Source organism: Pomacea canaliculata, linkage group LG12 (assembly GCF_003073045.1).
Source record: "Pomacea canaliculata isolate SZHN2017 linkage group LG12, ASM307304v1, whole genome shotgun sequence".
Lineage (NCBI taxonomy): Eukaryota > Metazoa > Mollusca > Gastropoda > Architaenioglossa > Ampullariidae > Pomacea > Pomacea canaliculata.
The window spans coordinates 15,431,590-15,459,098 of record NC_037601.1 but is presented as its reverse complement, the minus strand read 5'-3'; the positions used below and the strand labels follow the sequence as shown (position 1 = coordinate 15,459,098).

At 43.7% G+C, this 27,509-nt stretch overlaps 1 protein-coding gene across 2 annotated transcripts in view; it reads left to right on the top strand.

The window, feature by feature from the left end:
- The first annotated feature begins 414 nt into the window (after nt 1–414).
- Nucleotides 415–27,509, top strand: part of LOC112576703 (zinc finger homeobox protein 4-like) — a 145,345-nt gene continuing 118,250 nt past the window's right edge. The window contains exons 1-2 of one of the 2 annotated variants that reach the window (XM_025259354.1): nt 415–488; nt 11,076–11,128. The gene's annotated coding sequence lies outside the window, so the exon portion shown is untranslated. Of the gene's footprint in view, nt 489–2,695; nt 3,775–11,075; nt 11,129–27,509 lie in introns of those variants that run through there. The other variant, XM_025259353.1, reaches the window with a different exon arrangement.

Here is a 27,509-nt window from a genome sequence, read left to right as displayed (position 1 = left end):
TCGCTGTTATAAAGAACAATCCGTCTCTGTCAAATTTGTTGCCGCTTTCTGCTAAATAAAAACGGCCTTATGTGAGATTTGTTTCTTCGTTTAACACATCTATCGCCTTGTTTCCCCAAGTTATAAAAACTCAAATATTGCGCTCTGACAATTGCTATACCTTTTTTCCGTATAGTATAATCGAATTTTCAAGTATAAACTTGTGTACTAACTGTATCAGTAAATAAATTTCAACTTTCATTTGTTATATTTTTACATTTTTGCAAGGATTAACCACTAGAGCCGATATTGCACGGAGCAGTTGTAAAAATAGGAAAGTGTACTGATGCTCATTGTCTTTCTGTAACCTTCTCTTTTTTTTTTTGTTTTGTTGTGTCTGTGTTTAGCACTCGGCCAGAAAACACAAGATGTGCGCTGAGAGCATGCAGGGGCGCATAGACCGGACAGGCGCTGGGTGTTTGGCTGATACAGGATCCTGGCTGAATGGAGTTGGTAACCATTTATACATTGACGTATGGCAATTATTTTGCTTTTCAGTCATAAACAATGTGCTTAACACAGTCATAAACAATGTACTTAACATATTTCACAAAGAGTGTCAGATTAAAGTCCTGTTTAAGCGGGTGTCAAACCTCCAAAGGTCCTCAAAGTCCCATTTTATTTGCAAACAAGTTTGGACTTGATTCTAATGCCTTACATCCATTGGTTTCATGTGACCCTCACCCACAACTTTGCCAAACTTGGTCAGACTTTGGACGACATTCACCCGGCTAAGAAGGGATTTTATGGAGGCCGTTAATGAGACATAAGACGTTTTCTTGTTTGCATTTGTCTGAAGTTCCGCTGAGCGAAAACATTAAAGGTCACTGTATCTTCCCACTCCACTCACGGTTTTAATGACAACGGTTTGCAACAGTCTAAACGTATGTATACATGCTTATGCGTATAAATATATAGAACACATGCGCACATATCCTTGTCCAAAGGGGAATATCCCATACCGTAACGGTCAGATATAACAGGCATCTGTATGTGGTTTACCATCTAAGGTACGACTTGTAGAAGATCTGTACCCTCTGCTTCCTTTGCCTTTGACCTACCCTTTTAATTACTGTTGCTTGTTACTCGCGGTTAGGGGTGGTGTTTTTTTTCAGTACAAGTTCGGGCGAGGCTTGAACCAGTTATCTTTTGCTCCGAACTCTAGCGCACTAGCCACCAGGTTACGGGACCGTGTTTATAGGCGACAGATATGAATGCTGTGAGCATCTGCTCATCGACTACAGCAGTAGGCTCATATCTTTCTAATGGTTATATAACATTAGAAGAATTCCTGCCTCACTTTCACCCTCACCCCTCCGACCGCACGGCCATCACTTCAATTCCTTATGAAGATCGGCTGGTTAAGACAATGGGGCGAAGGATGTGGCATTACATGTCTTTCAAAGCGAACGGAAATGATCATCATCATTATCATCATCATCATCATCATCATCATCATCATCGGAAAGCCGCAATAGACGCAGCAGCAGCTGTACATCGGCGGCGGGCCAGTGCGGAGACAGGCGTGCGGCATGGTGCAGCAGCCAAGTCACTCATTGATCGCTGATGATTTCACGCCAGCCCAGATTCAGGCCAGATTCACTTTGATGACCTTGGTCAGGGGACGCGATCCTGAACATGCAAATTATTCACCAAGGGGGCACACGGCCTGTCCCCCCACCCCCCACCCCACCCCCCAACCGACCCTACAGCGCAGCTTGAGCCGTCTGTGATCCCCGCGCCTACCTTCCAGCAAACACAACAAAGTCACCTTACACTTGCCTGCCTAGCCACAGCTATTTGTTTTCACGGAAAACAATGGGGGCAAACAGGGAAGACAAGGGGATCAAAGAGGAGTCTGCGCGCAGGGCTTTGCTGGACAAATTTGGCCTCAGATGTGGCGCTGTTGTGCAGAAATTGTTTAGATGCAAGGCCCCCTGATCACTGCCCGCCTCCCCGGGTCTTTCCGTGGTCCGCCTAGCACTTTTTAGGAGCCGTGGCTTGCACCAGCCCATTTGTTTGCCCCCTTGCGCCCGTTCTTCTTGTCAAACAAACAATACTCTGTCGATTTGGCGTTTCAAGCAGATTTAAAACTAGAAACATTTTTTGCCCCCGGAATCATTCAAATTCTTGTAGAAATCTTCTTGGGAGTATTCAATTCGAAATGGGGGTGTGTCGTTAGTTGTTTTTTTTTTTAAATTGCATAATGCTTAAAAATAATGCTGATTTTTTCTTATGAAATATTTGAAGACATACAAGTCTTGAAAATTTCATTTCTAGCTTTAGTTTCACCTAACCCTGATCATATTTTTTTTTCTCCTCTGTTAACACGCCGATGCTTCTTTTTTCGGTTCTATTTCTGCCTCCTCGTCCGCCATCGGTTTATTAGTTTTGTATCAATTATCAAAGGCTGAATATGGTTTACTGTCACACCGCTGTCTGGAATACGGAGGACAGAAGCCAGTCAAGTCTAGTCGCACAGTGCGAGATGCCAGCTAATTCCAGTTCTCTATAGAAGCTGTAATTGCTTTGCGGGGCCAGCCGCCTGTCCTGCTTAGAATTAGGCCTTAGCCCGACCTATTGCGAAGAAAGGACTCGGTGATTAGTTATGCTTGTCAGGTAGTGGGCAGAACTAGATTCTGAAAGCCACCAGTAGGTTTGACAATGGCCGCGTTAGGGTCGGAGAAAAGCGAGTCAAAAAGCGGCTCAAGGGCGCAATTTTTACTAGTTTAATCCCTCGTCTTTGCTGCATGCTTGGTTTCTCTCTCACTTTCTCACTCCTTTCCTTCCCCTTGTCCTACCAGCAGAACGAAATCTTAAAAAAAGATGGGGGTTGGAGAGAGGGGAAAAAGAAAAGACGGGAGTGATGAGAGCTACATTAGGTGCTGCTTTTCTTTCCTGTAGGAACCTGCTATTCACTTCACAGAAAAACTCTTCCCCGCACCAAACAATCATCCTATAATTTATGCAGATGATGCCAGTCGCTCTCTCTCTCTTACCGAGGCATGGAGCTGACCCATTTGATTAAACGTTTGCAGAGATCGGCCCGGCCCGGGTGACATGCGTGTGTCGTTCGTGCATTATTGATAAGTCACCGACGGTGGGGCGGAAGGGGTCGCTGTTATGCAAACTTAACATGCGTCCTCACACCCCCTCCTCCACCCTTACCCTGGTGGCAAGCTCGCGGCCATGCCCTCCTCCCCTCCCCCGGGGTGTTAGCAATAGCTAAAGGCCAGCGGCCAGCGTCGCCCCCGTGCCGCGCGGCGGCTCCGCTTGAGTTGGCCATCGCTAGGGCTGGGTGGAGGGGTGGGTGGGCAGAAAGTACACGTGCTTTTAAAACGCTGAAAAGATGGTGGAGGAGTGCGGGTGAGGGGGTTGGGGGAAGAGGGAGGACAGAGAAATGCAGAAAACTGTCACTTGTTGAGCTTCGGCAAGCCTCGGCGCGGGCCTGCCAATCAGCTCGCCCTTGTTTTGCGGGTGTCCTTTGATTAGTGCGCTTGCCGCCGCCGCCGCCGCCGTTGCCGCTGCTGTTGCTGCGCCAGCCCGCCCTGCCTGACAGGCCCCTCTCTCTCTCTCGCTCCCAGCAAGCGTAGTTTGCTGTGCCGTGCTCGACTGTGTGTGCTTGCTGCTTGCGGCAGCTGCTGCTGCAGCGCGTGCGCCTTCTCGTGCATGGAACTGGCCTGCATGCTCTCCCTTCCTACGTTCGCTGCGCCACACGCCGCCAGGTGACAAGAAGTAAGTAACGGTAGATCTGGAACCGACCGTCCTCTCAAGGTGGGGTGGTGTGTGTGTGGAGGGTGGAGGGAGGCAGAGAAGGGAAAGGGATACCACCCCCTCTCCCCCTCTTCGCTTGTCTTTCGTCCTACCCTTTGGTCCCTTGACCCCTGTGAAAGCTGGCGTCTCGCTTTGCTGCATTCCCCCACCTGCCGCATCGGCCGCTACGGGGAAATCTTGAACCACTTGAAGTTCCTGGACGCGAAGTCATGACGACCGATTTCAAAGTTTTACCACTGGCTGGCACTAACGGTCGTTAGCGCATGTTGTAACGATCACTCTTCTTTTTGAACTCCTCTTCTTGGAAGTCACTGAGGTGTTAACTGAGGTGACCGTCACTGACACAGTGTCCAGGGATCAGAGTCTGGGTGGAAGAAATGCAGGAATATGTATGTCGATACGAATTTTACTTTCTGTGCTGCGTTGAAATGGATTTTTATTCTCGAATAATGACCTTTTGTGGCTGAGCATTCTTAGGTCACGTTGTATGGTAGTACTCGTTGTGATATACTTGAGTTACCTACATACTATTGACTTTGATGTCGCATTACTACTTGCTTTCTCTTAACAGTACTTGTTTTGCTGTTTTCTCTCAATATCCTCTTTTTCTTTTCAGTATCTTTGAGACTTCTGGTTTAGTATGTGTCAGCACTGTTAATAGATAGAAAACAGAACATTTTGCATTTTTATTACATTCAGATGATGGCATGGTTATTGTCATTCTAAGTCTCTGTCTTTCTGTTCCACCAAGTTTTTATCATTCTGTCAATCTGACTTTTTGCCTCTGTATGTGTAGTGGGTTAGGAGTGAGTGTCGGGGAATATATCAGTAAATGAACTAGCTAAAACCTGACGAGAACACATGTTTATCAATATTTGTATGTGGAAGCGCATGATTAATTAGAAAATGCCGGATTACACGCAGACAGATAATTGTGAACTATGGATTTACTTTCATTTTGCAGATGTGGCTTGTTATTGATATGGCTGTTAAGCTCTTTGTGTTAGCCTGAGGGTGGGGTTGCACATATGCATGAATGCACATGACAGTACATGCATTGTACTGTTATGATGGCTGGTTTTGTGTTATTGGATGCTGCAGTACACAAAAATCCTGACTAACAGAATTGATTTAACCAGCGCAAATATGAAAATTTTTATAACTATCAAAGTTTATTGATGAAAGTCTTTTTAAAGTTAACTTTTGTCTATAATTGCATACAAATATTATCTTTTGTTCTAAAGCATTGTTCATTTGTTGAGTTGTCTTATCAAGAACTTTAGCTATTTGTCAAACTAAGACAACTATAAACAAGTAAAATAAACTAATGTCAAATTCCATAGTCGGTCTGTGCAGAGTAGAGCAGCCCATTTTTCCCCCCTCACGGCTGTGTTCACCCTAATGAAGAGCAGCGTGACCTTTTTTGATCCAGAAATAATGGATTTGAAATATAATAGATGAATAAAAATTAGTGCTAATGAATAGAGAGCTGCTAGGACGCTCATAAAACATTTTTTGGTTGGAAAATGCTATTGAGCTTGATGATGACAATGACAAGGATTGATGGTGCAACTTACAGAAAGCTTTATGTGAGAGAGAGAGAGTGAGAGAGATGTTTTATGTGAAACATGGTTAAAGTATAAAATTATAAATTTTCTAAGTTATATTTCGTTTCAACCTTGAATCAGGATCGTTAAGTCCCCAAAGCTGATAGTCCTGAGTTGCATGCTCTTTGCAAGATACGAGTGTTTCTTCGGTAGAATTTCTATAGAATTTTTGTATAGTCATATTGAAAATTTCAACAGCTTTCAGCCCTGGCAAAGAAAAACGAATAGCAGCATTTTGTCAATGAACTCACGGGGCCGGTAGCTGTGCTTAAGAATGCTTCTCAAACAATTCAAAATCTGAGAGTTAATTAGGGATTTGTTGGCAGAAATTCTTCTTCGGTTCCCTCTTTTCCTCTAATCCCATAGGTTTCTTTATGTGGGGATGTAAGAATGTTTGATAAAATGATCGGCCAAACAAGCATGATTCTTCTCATATCTTTAGAATCTTTTACGAAGTAATTCTTTGCTGTGCTTATTAAGTTTTATTTATTGAACCTCTTATGTACAGTTCCAGAAGAAAGAAAAAAGAAAGTCCGCGTATCTTTGTTAAGTGCTTGATGCACAACGACAACAAAATTCAGTGCGACATCTTCCTCGTACACGGCATCTCACGGCAATGTAGATAGGTATCATGGACACTTGATGGGGTGGTGATGCTTCTCATACCCGAGAGTAGCCACAATTTACTGTAAATTTCAAACAATTTTTACAGTTGAAAGTTAGGGAGAATCCCGTTAAAGCAGTTTAGGATTGGAAATTGAACCAGCCACCTCCAGCAGAAAATTATTTTATTCACCCATCTAACACACACACAGATAAAATAAATGATGCACGAAAAAGATTTGACAAAGACTTATAAGGACCTTACAAAATTTTTGTTTTAAAGCAGGTAATCCAACAAAGCCAGGCAAAGGTGAAAAGTTGATGAAAGGCCCTACCTTCAAACCTAGGTTAGGTAACCAACTGCAGGATCAGTACCCATTTGTAACCGTCCGTCGCTAGGAACCGTAGCTGTAGACACTTAAGAAGTCAACAGCAGTGGGCTGGTGCTAGAGGTCACACTCACGCACGCATGCGCGCTCGTACATGCACGGAGGTAACTGCTTTGTCCCCGAACATTGACCAAGGTCCACAGACTAAATGCTCGTTTAGAAATGTATTTGGACCATAGAAGACTTCCATTTTGAAATAGTGCCGCTTACAGGATCATCTTTGACAGGAAGCAGGCCGTCAGTCCAAATTTCACACAACTCTTTTCTGTTTTGGATCTCGTCTGGGATATTTATTGAAAGAATATACGCGTACTAGCAATACATGTTTGTATATACAATTCCGCTTTATTTCAAAATGCCATTGGAAATATTGTTCGTTTCATGATTAGGATGTTACTGATGATGGTGCTATCCCAAACTTAGAAAGCGCTGACGCTTGGAAAGTGGTTCCAAATCTTGATATACCATCAACACGGCTATTTCATTATTTTTCTAAACTTTTGTTTTAGTGTAATGAGTATACACTGATTTTAAAACAGATCATTTTGCGTTAGTTCCCTTTCTGCTAAAAAAAAGTTATGTCATTTCAAGAACTCTGGATACTTTCATAAACTGTCTTAGTGCTCTTTCATTTCATCATCATCGTCATCGTCGTCATCACTATCTGTCAACAAAAACATAAAATTGTCTGTACTCTTTGTCTATCATCGTGCGGTGCAGAAAGTATTGAGTTCGCAGAGAAAGGCTATTTCTCTCCTAACAGTTGGAGGGGTGGGCGAGGGAAATGCAGATTAGTACATAAAATAGGGAAAGTCACGATACTCTCACACCCCCTTCCCACACGATCAAAGACCGGTAACTGCTGGTCCTTGGCGACATTAGGGCTTTCGTATATGTACACACTCTCTTTTTTCTCATTACTGTGAAAGGACTCTTCACTTTAACGGCTGCAAATTGAACGGTGTGGTTAATAAAGTGAGCGGATAAATTGCTTTTCTTGACGGTTAGGTAGAATTGATTAAGTCTTGTCCTTAAAGGCCCCGCATGACGTTGTCAGTCTTTTTTTTTTTAACTTCAGGAAGATAACCTTTAGCGAGGGAGAACGAAGCGATCTGTACAGTCTGCTACAGAGAAGCCAAGAGTGTCGTGCTTACTAGATGTTTATGGAAATGTTAGACGATTTGAGTTAGCAGTCTTGTGCCCTTCTAAATCACCAGTAGCTGTGTGTGTGTGTGAGAGAGAGACAGACAGAGAAAGAGAGAGTGTGTCAAATTAAACTTTAAGAGTTTAATCTGAAACAATGAAAATTCCTTCAAACAATAGGTTATATAAACACATAACATCAACTGTAACATTCTAGATACTAAAAATGTTTTTTTCCGACATATGATTTGTTTTCAGCGGCTTAGTAAGTACAACACTGTTCTACTGCCTTTGGTGTGGTGTTAATTTTAGTTTAGTACCAAGTCGGCGGGAAACACCATGTTGCCCTTTGGTTCCACTTCGTGGTAGTTTATACTAGCACCAAAACCCACACCGGTTACACGACCACGAACATTTTTTATCTATATATATATTTTTTATTTTTATTTTTTTTGGTATAAGGTCTCGCGTAAACGGTTGTCAAAAATTGTTATAGAAATTATTTTCACCAGTTATTGTGTAGTGCTAGGTAATAGATGTAGATCAGCAAGACACAGAAAGAATTGTCTGAATAAATGTCTGGAGTGAGTTAATGTACTGTGTCCAACTGCCACTCAGCCCAAGTGATTTTTTTTTCCGATAAAATAATCGGATGGTGTGTGTGTGTGAGAGAGAGAGTGTGTGTTTGTGGATGGGGGGATCAGTTCTGTGTATTTAACCGATTGAATGTATTTTTTTTCTTTGTTAGACTTATCCCCAAGTGTAATATCTCATTTACGAATTAGTTCAAGTGAGGTTCAAAGCTAGTTATTTGTGTTCTTTCTCTGTCTATTCTTTTTTCTTTAAAGAATCCCATATTGTTACCTACGTAGCATGAAGGCCATTATTCACGCACGTGCTTGCGAGCACACGTATTCAATAATTATAAGACATGCAGGCACGCGCACATGCTCTGCACCGGGATTTGTTCACGTGGCTAATAGAATGTTGAAAGAAGCGCGAGGAAGAAGACAGTCGACGAAAGCGAGAATAAGAAAGAGAATGGCTTGTCCATTTCCACCTTCATTTTCTTGCAATCAACTGTCCTCTCACTGACACGTAACATGAAAAACTTGTTTTAGATCCGCTGCGACATGTGTTGATCATGCTTATTAGGCTTTGATCATTAATACCGCGCCTTATTCAAAGGGAGTCGGCCTCGAACAGGGCGAATTTGAGGTTTATGTGCCTAGAGTATTGACAAAAGCAGCTGCATGCCATCTGACCATGTGTTCTCTTCATTAAAATGATAATTACACAGGACGTGTGGGAAGTGTTGGGGGGTAGGGGTTGGGGGGTAGGCGAAACGCTGGTGGCTACGAGTGGTCTGTGAGACTGGCCACGTTTTCCTTTCAATCCACACTTATACCGTGGTTTTAGTGCAATTTCTCTCTCTCTCATTGCCTTCTCCTCCTTCCCCCTCCCCCTTACCCATCTGGAAGTTTGCTTGACTTAAATAGAACACATGGTCTCTCTGCTGTCAGATTGGACATTATAAATACCATTGAAAAAAAAACTCTCCGGGGCCTGGCGCAGATGTGTGTATTCTCTTTTATTTTCGAATACCGTGGTGAAGGGTGGGGTATCTTTTATTTAAATCCACCTCATGGTGGATACAGCTTGCTAGAAGCGGATTATTTGTAACGAGAATGGCTGATTGTGTCCGATGAACAGACCGGTATCTTGCTGTGACTGGTATACTCACTATACTCAAAGAATGATGACACTTTTTTAAAATTTATACTTAAAAAAAATCCACACAGCATATTTGTTGTAAGTACGTTTATAAACGACACACCCACCTCCGTCACATTTATAGTAAACTCACTAATCCAAACTGCATTCTGTGATGTTCAGTGACCGGGACACCAACAATGTGAGTCGGAGGGTCCAGACCAGTGCGCCCACACAAATAGTACACGGCAAGACCGCTCGTGTTAACAGCTATTCACGAAGCCCACGCAGCATCAGGCCGACTGCTATGTTCATTGCCCGCACCGTGCGGCTGTGATCCCATAGTCATGCAGTGTGATGCGCAGCTTTTGTGTTCCGCAGGCGCCACACATCAGGGTGCACACGTTTCCCGCACCCACGCAGGTACCAGCTTCTCCCATCGCCTGTGGCTTTGCAGCAGAAGTTGCAGGGGTCTGTGTCGGAAGCTGTTTGACAATAGCCACTTTTTGTGTGTGTGTGTGTGTGGTGGTGATGGTAGGGGGGAGGTCACAGGTAAAATGAAACAAGATATTAAAATATTTAAAAAATGACTCGACTATTAGTTTGGCGCAGCTTCTGTACCATTTGTTTCACATCGTTTCTGTGACAGACGGGATGAGTTGGGGAGGTGATCTCCCGATAACCAGCTGACGTCCCTTCTTTCTTTGAACTGTTATTTGCTAAGATAGGAAGAAAAAAGTAGTTGAACTGAGCTGTATAAACGTTGATAGTTAATAAACATTTTAGAAACTAGAAATATTAAAAAATAAAGCAAGTAATTCAAAAGCGGCTTTACAGGCGGTTTATCTTACACTAAGGGTCACCAAGGACTGGAGGACACATTCTGTCCGTCTGTCGCTCTCTTGAAAGACAAGTAAAACATGGTTTTCTCTGCTGTCAGATATCTGCAGTTTTAGACAAGTTATTTTCACCGTCGAAAAATTCTTCGCATAAAATTACAGCGAAAGCACAGCGTGTGAACGGCACATGCGCGAACAACAAGCTAATTGCGCGTGTCGTTTATGACGGAGGGTAATGAACTGCGATGAAAGGAAGAACGAGACTGCAGGAGGGGGACCGAGTCTTTAGCATCATCCAGAAAATAGACTGAGATTACCTGCCCTGTGTCTTAAGATCACGTTGGACGTGGCAAAACACTTCATAGGGGGCGCAGCTTGAGTTAGTTCTACTCGCTAGGCTCGCTCCAGTGGATTCGTCAATTTTCAAGGCTTCTAAATTATTCTGCAACACTTTCAGTCGTTCACTCTCTCTCTCTCATTCACAACGCTCCGATATACGTGTGTGTGTCCGTCTCACCTCCTCTCTGTCTGTTTCTCGCACTCAAACACTCCTTCTCCCACCTTCTGTCTCTTTTAATTAGCACCCGGAACATTATATTACCCCAGAAACTCTTCAAAGTATAGTTCAGTGTACGTCTGCCGGTGGGCTCCAGCCTTGCGCAGACATCCGTTTAGACGCCTAATGGGTTGATGTTCAACCTGCCTGTCTTCTGGCTTCGATTCTCTGGCTTGTTCAGGCGGTCAGCGGCGTCTGTGCTGTAAGACCCTGTTGTTTAAAGTGCTATGTACCGCACGTACAAACATCCGCAGCTTGTCTTTTTTTCCCCTTTACCCCCGTTTTAAATGTTTGCTTCTGTTGACTAGTCTGTTATTCTTTGCGGATGCTTGAAGAATTTTTGTAGCGAATCGCAGGCAATGATCTCCCGAAACAGTCATAACTGTGCATGTGTGTTTGCGTGTGTTGGCAGGACGGACAACCGGCATGCTTTGCGGCGCTGCAGGCAGGACTGCAATGACGACGGTAAGCCCTGCTATTTTTATTGCTTCCCTTTTAGCTCGTCAGGAACCGTAGCAGGGGCTGAGTTGCGCTCACGCCCTGCGATTGGGATAAACCAGGCTATACGCCATTTACCGGGCATTGTTGCACTTAAAGCATTGTTTGTTTGTTTATTTTATTTACCTTAACATCTCTTACCACCTTTAAACTGAAGAGGCATCTTTTTAGAACAGCGACTTGACTGTCTGTTATATGTGAATATAAGTGCATGGATGTTGGTGATTCAGTCTGCATATCATTTCTGTAAATCGCTCTGATCAAATCATTGGGAAAATCTGTTAATAATAATAGTAATAATAAATTAGAAAAATATAGGAAAGGAAATTATCTCACATTCATCAATAAAAATCGTGGATAATATTTTCTCTGCCTAGTACGCATCATGAGAGTATTTATTTTCCCATCTGCTCCTTGTCTTTTGTTCACCCATGTGGTGCAGTGGGCTTAAAAAAAAAAGAAGAAACTTTATCAACTTGAAACAGTAGGCTACTATCTCCTTCGGTCGAATATTGCACTCTGTAACCTAATCATGTAGCCTTAATACTAGAGATATATCACGAGCACGCGCGTTATGAATAGGTCTGTAACAGTTCGCAGTTTATCATTTCTGTCGCAATCACTGACGGTCGATATCCGGTTTTGCCAGATGCCGCATATGACATATTGTGGAAGTGGCGCCATCTTAGTTAGCGAGAGGAGGTAAGCCGGGTGTTGAATGAGACACAGGATTCCATTTGGTCGCGACACAAACTTTTTTGCCTTTCATTATGGCGAGGCATCCTCTCCTCTTTTCATCGTCGCTGCTCAACAAATAATAAGATAATTAACCAAAGTGCGCACATGCTACATTTTAATCTTTACTGACGGGCACACGTGTGTGTGTCAGTGTGAGTGAGTGAGAGAGAAAGAGAAATAACATAGCTGTTTGCCTGAAAAGAGTGAAAGTGAAGGATGGAAGAATAGCATTATTCCCGAGCTGTATCCGAGCATTCCTTACCACTAGTAACAACGGCAACTTATAGGGAAAAGGCGGATATGCCAACAGTTGTCATTTGCAGCAAAAATAATTAGACATCATTTCTTATAGATACTTTAAGTCATTGTCACATGGACTGTCTGATACCAGCAGTTCATGTCATTGAAATCCTACTCTGAAGTTGTCTAATCGGCTTTTTTAATAACAAAAACGACAATAATAATGAAATTCTGACGATAATAAGAATAATAATGTGACGACAATAGTGTTACATCCTCGTGGATGTTAGGTCATTATTCTTATCAACTTGCTCATTGGATGTTTCACTCGATAATGTAGTTTAACGTGTGTCACTGGAGGTCGCTGATGAATTAGCATCTGTCCAGAACGGCAGCGTAGGCTACCCCGGGTATGCAGATCCTTTGTCCCCAAACTAGCTGGTCGTGCTCATGCGCGCGTATATGTGTATGCGAGTAAAATAAACTATGTGAAGGAGTTCGACTTAGAATGAATGAGGAGAGATGGGAGCGACTATGTTTCAACAAACAGGTGTGCTTGTGCGCAAGAGTTGGTATAAAAATGCAAATGCTAATAGACTTGTAAATGAAATGTCGTTTTTCAATACTCGGAGATGTACTGCTTTTCCAAATCGGAGGATCCCGTCAGAGAATGATTGATGCCTTCTTGTGGTGTAACCAGGTACTAGCTGTAAGTCAGGAGAAAGGTTTTCTGACGACTCCGTAGTCTTTTCTTGTCTTTAAAAAAAGTGAATATATACTTTGCAGCAGTATAGAACCCTCTATTTCTGTCTTCGCATAATCGCAGGTCATAGGAGAGAATAGGAAGTGAACTTTGTCACCCTCTGATAGAAGAACTGTTTGGTAGGTAAGAACAGAAGACATCTAACGCCAGTACAATCCTGTAGGCATTAGTATATAATCTATCATGGCTTCCGGATATTTGCTTAACGGGCGAACTTAGTCACCTTCTTGAGAGCATCAAATGCAAGCTTTTATGCAGTGTTTACCAGGAACGGACAGTAGCCATTATTTTTTACCCGCTGGTCCTGGAAGCCGGGAGAATATTTTTTTTTCTGAAAGGAGCACCATACATTGATAAAGAGCAGACACGAGGCTTTTGCTTGCGAGAGATCTCGTTTAGCACATTAAAGACAGTTTGGCCTTTCACAGATAGGCTCAATCTGAGCTTGAGTTTTGCATTCAATGACTTCAGTGCTCAATTAAATATCTAATTAACTCGAAGACAAAGAAAAACATTACTGACGGTAAGGAAAAGGTGAATGTGTGTACAGTTTTCTTGAAAAAAACAAACCTTTCGCAATATTCCAGGGACTAGTAAACAAAGAAAAAAAATCCCTCCTTTATCTCGCCTTGTTTTCTTGCGGATTTTTTCCTTGCTAAACCCCCTGCGCGCTGTCTGAGTGTCTGACATCGCTTTAATCGAAGCATTTATAAGCTTGTATTTGGAGATAGAGACGGATTTGTTCCAGACAGAATTTCATTTCATTGAAAAAGCTCGGCGTCAGATGTCAGGTGCGCGGATTGGTGGTTTGAGTGGGGCGAGGGTATCTCTCTGTTGACGTCACCGTGGGTGTAAAGGTCCAAACATCTTGGTATCATTTCAACGACTAAACTCTAGCAACCGCCGCTGCTGGGGTTCCTCGCCCCTTTCCTGACTGCCGGGTCACACACACACTTGCATGTTGCGTCTCCTCCATGGCGCTTGTTCTTTTTCGCATTTGCTGGGAAGCCCGGGAGAAGAGGGTGAAGTAGGGAACCTGTGGCAGGCAGGCTTTAATTAGGCTTCGCGCCAAAATATCAAGTATTTCCAACTGCGCTGGGTGAAATCAGTGAGGTACCCACATCCAGCGCCGTAAGACAATACTCCCAGCTCAGGGCCTGACAGGTTCCACGCAGACCCTCGCTAAGTGCAACCTTTTGCCTTTCGCCTTGTTAATCGCTGCCGATGAACATATGGAGACAAGCGGTCTAGAGCGCGAGCGAGTCGTCAGGTTAGCCAAAAACGCATTCGATCACTCGGAGAGAGAGAAGGCTGGGTGGGGGAGGGGAGGAAGAGACTGTGCGCGGAACTGTATGAGTGAATAAGAGAAAGAGAGTGGAAGAGGAGAAGTATGAGAAGGATAGATGGCGTGCGCGCCCTTTTGTAAGATTCCAGGGACTAGGTAAACATAAAAAAGCACACCTACATCGCCTTTAGAAAGTATGTACCTTGTACAGCTGCTTCACATTTCATAAAGTATCTTAAGAACAGGTGGCTAACATTAAAGATCTGTATTTAAAGCAAATCGTTTTTCATTTCGTTAAGTATCTCACAGTGATTTTCTTAGAAAGTGTGTGTCTTGTAAAACTACTTTTCATAAGTATCTCTCTTTAGATTAACTGCCTTACATTTCATGAAGTGACGTATAATATATGACTTTTTTAGAAAGTGCAATTGCCGAATATTTCACAAAGAATCTGTCTTTCAACTGCTGTATATTTCATAAAGTACTTCATAAAGCGCACTTCATCATTATTATCCCAAAAGAACAATTGCCTTTCATTTCATAAAGTATGTTTCTCGTGCAGCTATCTTATATTTAATAAAACAACTCTGTTTAGTTCATACACTTCATACAGCATATCTTGTCATCGCATGTATCTAATGTTTTGTAATTTATTTTATGTGCAATTGCCCTACATTTCATGAACTGTGTCTTTAATGCAATTGTCCGACATTTTACAAAGTAGCTGATTTTAGTGCTGCTGTCTTAAATTTCATAAAACATCTGCCTTAGTGCAGCTACTTCCTGATTTTTTTATTATTTTTTTTTTGGTAGCTACCATTCAGGTAAAGACATCGATATGCCAAAGAATTAACTTTTATTCAGAAGGCGTTTTGTTTCACTCAGTAGATCATCATTTGTGCTCCAAATCCCCATTATTACCTTTTTTCCCTTGTTTATTTTCTCTTGTTCTTTTCTTTCACGTGTTTAATTAACTCGGTGTACTTGAGCTTTGGTATATAAATCTTTTGAGGTTTTTGGATTGTCGAAAGTCTTATTAAGAATGTACTAGAACCGTTTTTGCTAATAAGTGCACTAGCAAACGACTGACAGCTCCTGCCAGGTATCATCTGCGATAAAAGATATGTCAGGTGTCATATAAATAACATCCAACATTGGTAATAGCGAAGTTGTTTAATTTTAAATGAACTCAAAATGAAATTAAGTCATTTTATTTTTCTATTACATTCAGGGATATATTTTGAATTTGTGTGTGTATGTGTGCGCGCGTGATTGCTGCTTAGTGTGTCTGTGACAGAACTGTTATCAGGAGCACTGCGAATGTAACTAAGACCTCGTAAACATTATTCTCAGAGATGTTGAACTTTTCTGAGTCTGTCTGCCTGGTGCCTCCCTGTCTCTCTCCCTGTGCTTGTGTTCACACGAGCTTGTGTTTGTGTGACCTGGTTCGATCACTTGTTTAATGCACTGCATTGTACATCAAAGGATAAATTAAAAAACAAAAAACAAACCCGATTGTCCTTTGCTTTGAAGTTAGACACATGACGCATTCATCTGCCTACATTTAATTGTCTTTTTTCCAGCGGGTGGGGGCCGATGTTGTTGTCTCTGATAGTCTACTTCGAAAATGATGGATGATGTAGTTATGTGGGGGATTGTCTTATTGCCGGGTGTTGTGGGCTGACGTCAGGGATGTAGACATACAAAGCATGTGAGCATTCTACACCGTTTTTGTCGGTTAAATTGTACTAATTACCACCAGGTGACAGTAGATATAACTAGCTTTAGTCCGTACCCTCATATATTTAAAGAGCAGGATGGAACAGCATTCATGGTACTCTTCAATAAACCATGCCCCCTCTGGTGACGATCACACAAAAAAATAAAATAATAATGATCCAACGATTATAACTGCAGTTAGGAGGCTGTGAGAGGGAGGAGGTGGGTGGGAGACACATTTGATGACTGCCAAGGCCAATAATGGCGCTAATTAAGCAATCTTTATATATCTTCTTGTTTACGAGCCTCGTGGTTAGTATAGGTTATTGACGTGAAACTGGGGTTCCTTCCCCCCCTGCCAGTTCACAGCCGCCATGTTGCACGGCATGTGGTGGCTAATGAGTTTCTTGGTCCACTAATTAACCCCGCTAATACTTCTCCCATCTTAGCGCTCGTCATCCCTGGTTCCTGCTCGGCTTGTTAATGTGTTGTTTGTGAAGGCTGAGAGTTAATCCGTGACCAGGTGAAAAAGAACTAGTGGTAAAGTCTCACAAACGTCTAAATAAGTATGAAAGCGTAAAATAAATGCGTGGGCATGAATACAGCTTGAAATAAATAAACAAACCAAAAGCAGAAGCCCCGCCACCACACATATATCAACTGTGGTCTCATATCCCAGGTGTTAATTTCCTGTTTCCTTCCATGCATTAGCTCTAGATTGACAGGCTTTGCAGAATTGCTTGAAAAAAAAATTAACTATCAAAAACTATCATAGAAAAAAAAAAGTTATGAAGTTGTGCAGCGAACTCCTGACTCGGAGGAGAGATGTCAGTGCGGATAAGCAAATGATAAAAGATGAAAGGAGCGGTAACTGGGTTATTGAAGTTGCAAGTTGCAGGATTATGCCGCTTGACGTAGGGACGGTCCGGGTGTGGGGCGACATCTGTTTCAGAGCGCACGGTGATAGGCAACTGGCGGCGGGTTTTATTTGTACATCGCTGTAAACTTGAAAACAGACATGAAGCAGAAGGCTTTTTTTTTTTTTGACAGGTCAGTTCATCGGCGTGTGGCATTACATGCTTGCTCTCGCGCGCCTGCGTGTGTGTGTGTGTGCGCGTGTGCTCGATAGGTTTGCAGCTAGCAGCTTTTGGAGGGAGTTTGCAGAAGGAAACGGTTTCTGACTCAGTAAACAGTACCAGGAATGGTGCCAGTTGAATGACTCGATAAAGGAGCCTGCATTGGTGAGGAGGCAGGGAGGGATTGGGATAGTGAGTGAGTGAGGAGGGGAAGGAAAGAAAAGGAAAGCGAGGCGTAAGACTTCAAATTCTCGATGAAAACAGATTTCTTAAAGGAGAATACCGGTCGATATTGTTATGACTGTGGTTGTTCTGAAAAGTGCGTCTCCTGTCTCGTGCCCTCAAATTGTCTCCCCCTCTTGGCTTTTTCCAGACCCAGCCAGCAGCGTTCTCTCCCCCTCCCTCCTTCCCTCTCCTTTTTCTTCTTTCATTTTGTGGTTTCCTAGCCCAAGGTAATGAGGCACACTTGTCGGTCTTTGTTTATCTGATCACTTCTCCCTCCTCTTTCATATCCTTTATCTTTTCTGGCTAAAGCCGCACATTCAACAATTGCCTAGCCTGATCATGTTTCGCCTACCCCAGCACGCTGGCCTCCCCATGCCAATGGAATTTGCATCTGTTGGAGCGAGGGCGCTGCAGTAGCTTGTCATAACACTCATCGAAGCAGAAAACATATTGCTGCAGCCTTCGTCTCCTGTGGTTGCTTGGGCTTTTAATCAGATGTGAGCACCATGGTTCAGCAGGGATGCTGTCTTCTGTTTGGGAGAGCAAGGGGTGGGGATGGGTGGGGGGTACCTACCCCACACTTCTTCTCATACCTCACACAATGTTTCTCGCACTGCATAATTTCATCTGTCTGGGTCCCCTTCGCTTAATGCTGTATTTGCAATTCCTCTCCATTTGCAGCGTTCTCATTAATATATACACGTCGTACGAAGCCAAAGAACTCTTTTGCTGTGGAGGTCAGAACTTCCAGACATGGATGAATCGAATGTCCACTCGATCCCAAAATGCGAAAACAGTCATGTCTCTCCGCCTCCACCACCTCCTCCGCATCTTTCTCCTCCTCCTCTAACTACCGTTGTTGCCCAAACTCCGTGTATTGCCAGCTCGTGCAAGACCATTTCACGTGCATTTCAGATCTTTGCGACCTTCGTTACAAAAACGGCTGTTCACTGATGCTTCGTTGACCAAACCAGGGCCATCACGTCTGTTAAAAGACACACACGTCATCATCTTCGGAAGGTTTGTTTTGTTTGGGGGAGATTTTTTTCCCTTTTTTTTTTTACTCCTTGTCGAGGAAATACGAAGCTAAGAGTTACTCATTCTTTGTTGTGAATGAGTTCTTCACGCATCTGCGTCACCTTTTGGCGCCCTCTGGTGTACATCGCTGTACTCTGCTGCCAACAAACAAACCATCTTGGAAGGGGCGGGCGGGCGGCACCCGTTGTAGTAAAAATAAAATTTAAAAAAAAACATGGGGGGAGCAGAATCGGTTGAGGAACGTTTTCACCAGCGCCTTGTCGCACATTTCGTCCAGCTACTGAACTTTCCTCGATGCACATTTTCGTCAGGAGTTGTGGGGGAAAGGGTGGCTGGGTGGGCTGATGTCTGAAAACAGATGTGCAATAGGTTCACCAAAGTGCGGAATGTGCAGAGATAGGAGGAGACGAATCATTACAATTAATTTGGTGCAGTCATCTGACTTAACACACATTTCTCACACGCGAGAGCATGCAGCGACCACCCTGCCTAACATTGGTCTTCTTTCAAGAGGGTTAAATGAAGGGGCGTTGTTGACTATGCATATGTTTGTTCTCCAAAGAGAGTGGACACTCCTCCATTAGCTATCGAATTTTTTTTTTTTTCTTTGAAGGTTTCAGTTTTGCTTTTCTTCAAATAAGGAAACGTGTTAAAAGTGCGTAATCATGGCTAGTCTAAACTTGTAACAACACCTGACCTTATCAAAAGTCGTCGGGGTTGTTGTCCCTGCAGGATCAGTCTTTTTAAAAAAGTTTCAGAAAAAAAATCACAGCACCTATAGGCTGCTATGACATTTAAATGCGCTTTTAGTCGTGTCTCCTTTCTGATCTACAACATACTTGAAAGGAAGAAACGACAACTTCGCTATAACAAAAAAGAAAAAGGTGGGAGAATAGAAATTCGAACATGATTTTTTTTTTGATCCAAATTTCTGAAGGAAGTTTTAGTTCACATCACCCTTTCTTCACGCGCGCACGCACACACACGTGGAGTTTAAGTAAGAAATGTAAAACTACTTCGCTGTCAGCTTTGTGTGTGCTTTCCAATTTATCAATCAAACTGACATATTAAAACTTAAGTTTGCGACCACTGTCTAGCTTTTTTGTAGGATGTCAGATAACAGATAACAAATAGTTTTGTCACAGGAACTGATGACGATCACAACTGGGGGTGTAAAGGGTTTCTGTGTTTATGCTTGCGCGTGAGTGTTCGTTCTTGTCTGTCGGCGTATAATGTTTGTTTGTAATTCAGGAGTCCATGCCCTTATTTTAAGATGCAGCAAACTTTACTGTAATTTCTTTCGTACTTTTAACTGTGTTTTAATTCGAGCCAAGGGACAGTCTAAAGGTATTTAAAAGTACAATTTAAATTGGAACCAACAGACAGGCTCAAACGCACTTCAAAGTCTGTTTTAGTTCGACTAAAATAGAAACGGACATAATCAGAATTTCATTTGTTCATTTCATTTGATCCATTATGTGTATATTCACTATCTACTGCAGTCACTGTTGATGTATAGGCTTTATGTTAGTCTTTTGCCATCCACTTCGTTAGTTACAGACAAAAGTTGTCATGAAACAACCGGGGTAGGGCCGGGTGGCGCTCTGATAATATATGGGGCTCCAGGCAGGTGTGATGAAGGCCCCGCTTTGGTCAGCCAATAGGTCATTGGGGACTCAGTGTGAACAGCGGTGGACGGTATGAATTATGACCGTCCAGGTGCCCTGTCGCTTAAAAAAGAAAAAAAAAACCAACGACATACATCCCTCCGTCCTCTCCCTCATTTACCTTTGTCGGGGCAGCAGGCTTTTTATTCCCATTGAAGGCGGCACCAGCGGTCAGTGCTTGACAAGGACTAATTATGGAGAGAGAACAAGAGTGCAGAAGGGGACTGATTGTGAGGACATGGGAGAAAGAGAAGTAGGGGTAAAACAAGAACCTGGCATATTTTTGAAACGCGATCCACGTGAGTGAGCAGCCGCTGAAGCCCTGTGTCTGTGTGTGAGTTGAGGGAGGGAAGAGTACGATGGGGAGGTGCAACTGCCGACAAACGGTGGTCGGTGGGTGTTGCTGTGGCTTTGTCCAGTGTAGACGAGAGGACCGTGTGAGGGTCTAGGACAGGGATCGTCCTTCTCTAGCTCCAAACAATCGTTGACGACTTGTAGAAGCTGTAATTAGCATTACCAGGGTCCTGCGGTTCGTGACCTCTCCGCCAGCGGATGTCCATGACCTGTGATGGAAGCAGGTGTAAAAAGGACAAGACTCGCCCCTCCAGGCAGTTCCTAATAGTGTGTTGTACTTCTGCACATGTTCTGGTTGTTTATCGGTCTGCAAACCTATATTTTTATGTGGCTCTTTATTCATATTTTGAGAACGAGGCTGCATCTGATCGGTCAAGACTGCTTCGCTCTGTCTAATGCTTATTGTAATGGTGTGGGATGTCCATTCTCACATTCCTAGAGCGAAAGAAGGACGGTCATTCGATGTCCTTTTTTTTCCACCTGACTACAAGATTCTACTTTTCTCATGTATGTCTTTGTGTTGTACTGTGCTGTGTTATCCATGCTGTACTCTGTGTGTGTTTTTTGTGCGCAAGCGTGCAAGATATGGGGTGGGGATAGGATAGAGCGTTTCCTGTTAGGTAAACGCATAGAGCCTCCTCTACATAAATCCTCTGTGATGTACACAGAGCACAAGAGATCAGCACACCCTGATTTCCTAGAAGTGGAACCTTCTTAGCCGTGCGAGTAAACGACTCTCACATCAACATGTTTGTGTTCTGGAAACTTGAAACGCACATTACCCCGGGTATGTGGAAGCGCCATACAACAATATGCTATTCGTTTGGTATCGTGATTTTTTCCCCCCATAACATTTAGGCCTACTCGGAGGCGAAAAGAAAACTTTTTAAACAAAACATTTAATGCGCGAATTTGTGAATTCTTTTGTTTTAGGAAGGATATATCAGTTTACGCGATTGCCGTTATAAGGGGACTACAGTTTGTTTTTACGTATGCGTGCGTGCAAGCGGATTTCTATTGTCAATGTATATATATAATTATTTACATGGGTCTCTCGGTTTCCCTATTTTCTCTGTTTTCAATTTTTCGCTTTCTTTATCTGTTTCCTCTCTTTCTCCCCTCCCCATCTGTTTTCCTTGTCTGTCTCTCCCCTGTGCGCGTGCGCGCACGCAACCACACTGACGGGCGCCGCGAGGTGACAGCAATAATTTCGACTGAGGTTTTGGTGCAAGGGACTGGATAAGACATCAAGATTAGCATTAGAGACTGGAGGCTGGCAATTGTGTTTTAATGAGCATTTGCACCTGTTACAGCTACATTTGCTCGCCCGGAGCTGCCGTATCTCCGAGGGGATTGTGATGCCTATCTCGATGCCTCCAATCGGAGTGTAAGACACGTGCTACGTGTTGAAAGGCAGGCTAAATGAATGCTTTAAGTTGCTGTATCAGCCTCGCTGTTTCTCGCACTAGTATTAAAGTCTTTCCGAGAAGCACTTGTGTTCAGTGCAGCCACGGGATCCCAGTGTCGGGTGGATGGATGTGTTTTGTGCAAACCCTGACATGTCAGCCGTCATGGCATGGGAGCAAAAAAGGGGGAGGGATGTAAATGAAATGGGGGGTAGGTGGGCGGTGCAGTAAGGATGAAGAATGATGCCATAATGATGAACTTTTTTTACTCCTTTGTATAAGAAAAATTAAGGAATTCAAAACGTTGAGGTTTAACCGCTGTAAAAAAGGGTGTGTGTGTGTTTTGGAAGGAGGGGTGCGTTCTCTCGAGAAGGTTGAAAGGCATTTTCACTGTCCTACAGTAACATGCGTTTCTTCTTCCTTCTGGAAGCGCATGAAATGGACGAATGGATAAAGCGAGCTGAGGTTCTGGTGGCAACGCCTTGTTGATTTTGCTTTTCACTAATGATAAGCAGGACGTTTTGAATGCATAATTGATAACCGACCTACGAGAGCCGAAATAGTACGGGAAAGCCTTCTCCCCGACTTATCAAGGCTTGCCGCAAGCAAGATAAAGCTCTCGTCAGAACGCAAACAGTTCTCCATCTATCCCTCCCGTATCCGCACTTCTTACTATCTAATCTGATTGAGTCCATTTAGTGCTCAGTGCGAGTGAGAGACACCACACGAGCCGAGATCCGCGCGGAGGAGTTAAAATAAAAAGGCAGGAAGAAAGAAAGAAGAAAACGCACAGCGTTGTCCATCAAGAATTATGCTTGAAGTGAATATCATTATTTCTGTGTAATTAAATAGAAGGCGAAGGGCTTTCTGCTGTAAGACACTCTTATCGCACAAAAAAACAAGCTTTCTTATCTGGCATATGCATTATGAATGTTTTGCCAGACTGTGCTCCGTATTGGCAGTAAAAGCAAGTCCTGACTTTTGTTTACGAAGTGTGGATGTGTGTGTGTTGGAGGTTGGGGAGGGGGATGGAGGAATGGTGGATGGCACGGGCTTGGAGGAGGTTCAGCTGATTGACTCACCTCTCATTAAAAAGCTTGTGTCTTGGGGAGAGGTGGGAGGGGTATGAAAGGATGTTTGAAAAGGACACGAGAGGACCAGGGGTAGGAATAAGAAGCTGGGAAGTGTGCGGCACGGGTAGCGTACCCATCATAAATGTCAGGACCTGTGTAAAGTTTCTTGAGTGGAGATGGCGCGATCCTCCGCGGTGCGCTAGAATTAGCTTGATCTTGATGGCATAAAACATTTGGCGGCATGTTTGAGTAATTAAACCAGGGACCGGAGATCGGTTGTATTTTTCTTGGCACCCACCCACAAATATTTAGCCCCTCCGATCACCAGCTCCCCATCTCCGACCATCCATTCTGTTTACTGATCCCCTCTCGCCAGGGTGAAGCGAGTTCCCGTCTGCAAATGGCAAAGGGTCTAACATCCATGTTGATTCAATATATGAATTAAGGCAGAACAGGAAGAGTGGTGCAAACGTGAGGCGAGCACGTTGAGAAGAAAAAAAAAATTACAAAAAAAGTAAGGGGAAGGGAAAAGACGAACATGGCGCACGCGCGCACACTCACAGAAAGTGTGTGTGTGGGTCTTCTTAGACTGCAAGCAAGAAGGAATTTATTGAACAGCTACACCTGGAAAGCTTGAAGGAGAGAAAGCAGTATCTGGAAGTTATGGGCAGATAGAGACACGGCAATACCCCCTCCACTCCACCACCACCACCACCACCACCACCACCACCACCACACCTCCTTTCCGCCTCTGGCAGGGTTGGTGGTCTCGTGGCGGCCGAGGGGGGAAAGAAATACGACATGCCGCCGCTGATGATGAGATGTGCCGATGTCTCAGGCTGACGCTGGCCGTGCACTACCCTGGAGGTCAGAGGTCAGAGGTCTGCTACAGCACTCATTACACCCTCGGCTAGAACAGCACGTACATCGATCTACAAGGCCTTGACACTCTGACGCTGCTGGCCACAAAGATGGGAGGAAATGGTTTTGGGCAGGGATTTCTCGTTTTAAAACTTAAAATAAACGCCTTGTACTCGTGGGTGTGACGCCGTTTTATTTATTTTTTTTTTTTGAAAGTGAAATTTTCTAGTGGGTATGTTAGAATGTGCTCACGACAGGCAATCGTTTTCGTGGAGGGGTGTCTTTGGAATAGTGGTGGAAATTTGACGGGACTTATGACAAGTTGAAGACAAAGCAGTTCACAAATTCACGGTTTGAATTTAACAGATTTTCAAGACGCATCGAAGACCCTAGAGGAGCGATTTGTTTCTGTGGATTAAAGTCTTAAAGGCCTCATCAGTATGCATCTCCGTTGGCTGTGTACATTAAAGACTCACCTGACTGCAAAATTAGTTTGAAAGAACCAGTGAGTTTAGTTCATGAACAGACAATATTTCTCAAAATTTGAGCGAAAATCGTGTTCCGCTTACGAGGAACTATCCTTTGGACATTGCAGTCCTTTCCCTGGTTTTGATTATAAGGTAAAGATCTCATGTCTGTTTTTGTTGTTGTTTGTTTGTTTTGTTGTTTTTTGTTGTTTTTTTGTTGTTTTTTTTTTTTTTTTTTTTGGTTTTTGGTTTTTGCTGTGTAGCAGTAGAACATTTCGACTTTATTTTTAGCATGCATGAATCGGATCTTGCAATTTCAGTGAAGTGAAACTGTGTCAATGTTGCTCGGCGACTTTAAATTGATAGCAGGATCTGTTGGGAACTTTGCAAAAGTAAGTTTCTTTATGTGGAGACTGTTTTTCTATTTAATTGTACATGGATCTTTGAAGGCGGTTGGGATTGGGGGAGGGACTCCAGCTGGTAAAACAGATCCATTCCTGTACTTTTCTCTAAGCAAAATTAAATGGCCTGATGCCTTTGTTCCAACCACGTTTGATCGTCTGCTCCCCCTCTTTCCTCTACCCCGAAGGCAAACTGCACAGGTTCACTTCTCTCTTTTGGCGTTAAACAAGACGACTGTCGACTGCCTGCATTCGGTTCGGATTCGGTAAAAATACTTTCAAAGAGACTTCCGCTGTTGGAATGAAACGGCACGACCGAACTCTTGAGAATCTTGCTCGTCGGCTGTTCTGCCGAGGCTCGCCGCCGTTTAATTTTGTCGGAGCGGAATAATTAACGTTTAAATCTGCTGAGAGGGAGGGGAGGAGGGTAGGGGAGGAAAAACCCCGTCGAGCTTTGCACGAGGGAGTCGGGGCGGGTGGGGGCAGAAGTGGAACCCAAAGTCCGGGTTTGATTGCATTCCCATCCAGCTTCCTCGCAGTGGGCCTTGTACCAAGTTTACAGCAGGTTCCTTAATGAAAGAGTCATCCGCGATCCAATCAGGAGGCCACACTGGCGAGGTGTGATCGCAGGAATGTGTGGAGCAGGACTCACTGTTGGCCCCCCTCTTCTGGTAATGACTGCTCCCTTATCTTTGTTCTCCCTGTGATTCATGGCACTTGCATTCCTCTCTATTTCCCCCCGGGCTTCTTTCTTGATAAGTGTGAAATGAGGGTGTGGTGGTGGAGGTGACGGGGGTGGGTGGAGCACCGATAGGGTGAGGTTTCAAGCGGAGTTTGGGAGTTAAGCGGGGTGGGATCTGGGGGGTGAAAGTGTGGGTATGTGGGGGTCAAGATGCGTGGCAGTGATGCTCCATGCAACCTTTAGCTCTCTCGGTTTTTATCCTCGGTGAACCTAGCTGCTGACGATGTTGCAGTGTGCAACACTCATCTTTTCAAACATCACATTCGCTACAACCACCACCTCTACTACCACAACCACCGCCACCTGCGTGGCCCTTTCTTTATTGTTCGGCGTGAACATACAGTGAAAATGACATTCGAGTGTCTTCTGCAATATACCTGTTAACGGTCAAGTGCAATGTGGAGTCATTTCGATTGAGAAGTTTCCCCTCTGCAGAAATAACTTATTTCGCGCCCCCTACCTCACCCGCAATCTCTCTCAACAATATGTAACTGTGCGGTCTTAAGTATACATTTACCATCATGTGTGAAAACATGGTACAAAAATGGCCGCCTGGGATATTTTATTTTTAAAAAAGTGTTGTCATGCCATTTCTCGGCTATTTTCCCTTCCTCAACGCGCACTTTTTACTTGCTCGTTTTCTTCCGGTGGTCATGTTCATTAATTCCCAAGAGGCTGTATCAAGAACATCCTAAGGCAAGAAACGAAACACGCGCGAGCACTCCGTTCTACACAGGTACGGCATCACTACGACACAGGCTTTTATTACTTTCTTCGCTTTCACATGGCCCATCTCCCTCTTTTTTCCTATTTTGTTGCATGGCACTAGCCTATGAGAACCAGTGCTTCCGCCGGTCATGAAAATCTTGAAAAACAGAAAAGATTGCGAGGCCTAGGTAACTGCGGAACGTTCAGCGCCCTCCCGCATTAAAAAAAAAGAAGAAAAAACCGAGCGGCACAAGGGGCGAGCTCGTTTTATACGTCACAGCACCGCTTAATGGCGGAGCTTTCCAGCCAGATAATTGTTTAATCACATCGAACGTCCGTGGCGCACGAGGACACTTAACTCTTCCTCTTTCGGCCCTCCTGAAAGACATGCGTTGTCAAAGACAGGAAAAGTTATGTGGTGGATAAAGCATCTACCTGCCTTTTTTGCCGTGCATCGATTCTTGTCATCTCATGCACAAAGGTTTATTGCCTGCAGGGGAAGAGGACGGTTGCTGTGTCTGTCTCCACCTCCAAGCCTATCAACCATTAGAGTTAATTAATCGAGGTTGTTGATGTCTTCCCAGATGTATCGTCTGTATGATAAGGTTTGCTATGTCTGGGTTAGAATGACATACTGAAAACTGTAATGAAGCTCTTGACTACAGAATGTAACTCTTAGGGACTACAGACCTTTTACAGTAATCATGTAACCCTTGTATTGGTTTCTGTAACGAAGAAAACGAGGCCGCCCAAAGGAAACATGGAGAAGAACAGTGGAAAGGGAGATGAAAGGAAAGGGCTGGACATGGGGTCACCTGGAGAGGGTTTCAGCTGATCGACATCGGTGGCGGACTCTGGTTGAGGCCTTGTGTGCAACCTGATGCACGAAGAGGTTTAGATAGATATGTAACCGTTAACTGGTGCGTTCTTGTTTCTCAATCAGACGTATCTGGTATCCCCTTTAGTTATTCGCAACTTTGTTTCCAGGTTTTAAGAAATATAGTTTATGCTACAGAGCAGAATCCATAGTGATTAAACCTGACCAGATGTTTAGAGCAGCATCAGAGTTACTTAACTTTGATTCTTTTGTATCTTTAAATGTAACCAAACTATTCCCATAATACTAATAAATAATATTAAACACGGCTCTTGTATCTGTCTCATCCGTAACCCTTTCCTCCAGTACATACTTGGGTGGTCTGGTCTTGTGTCGGGTGACCCGGAAGTCACAAAGGGACCTTGCTTACAGGGATGGTAGGTGATCCACTGTTACAGTCCTGCTAGTCACAAGCCGTTCGCCATCGACGTAGACATCAGAAAAGGTCGTATGAAAGATGATGACTGACGGGAAATCAGGGCGGCCTTCGCTCGATTGTGCTTTGTGGAAGTGGTAGCAACCGGTAAAATAGGGCATTTCTTAGTTGTCATTCACTTGAAAATAAAAATAAAATCTGCGTGAAACCTTTGTTCCCTCTTTCCCTGTCTTGTTTCCTGTGCTTGCATTTACAAAACTACCATAATAGTAATGTTAAAAAAGTAACCCTTCCCTCCCTCCTAACCCCTTACCCCACCAAAGCACAGATAA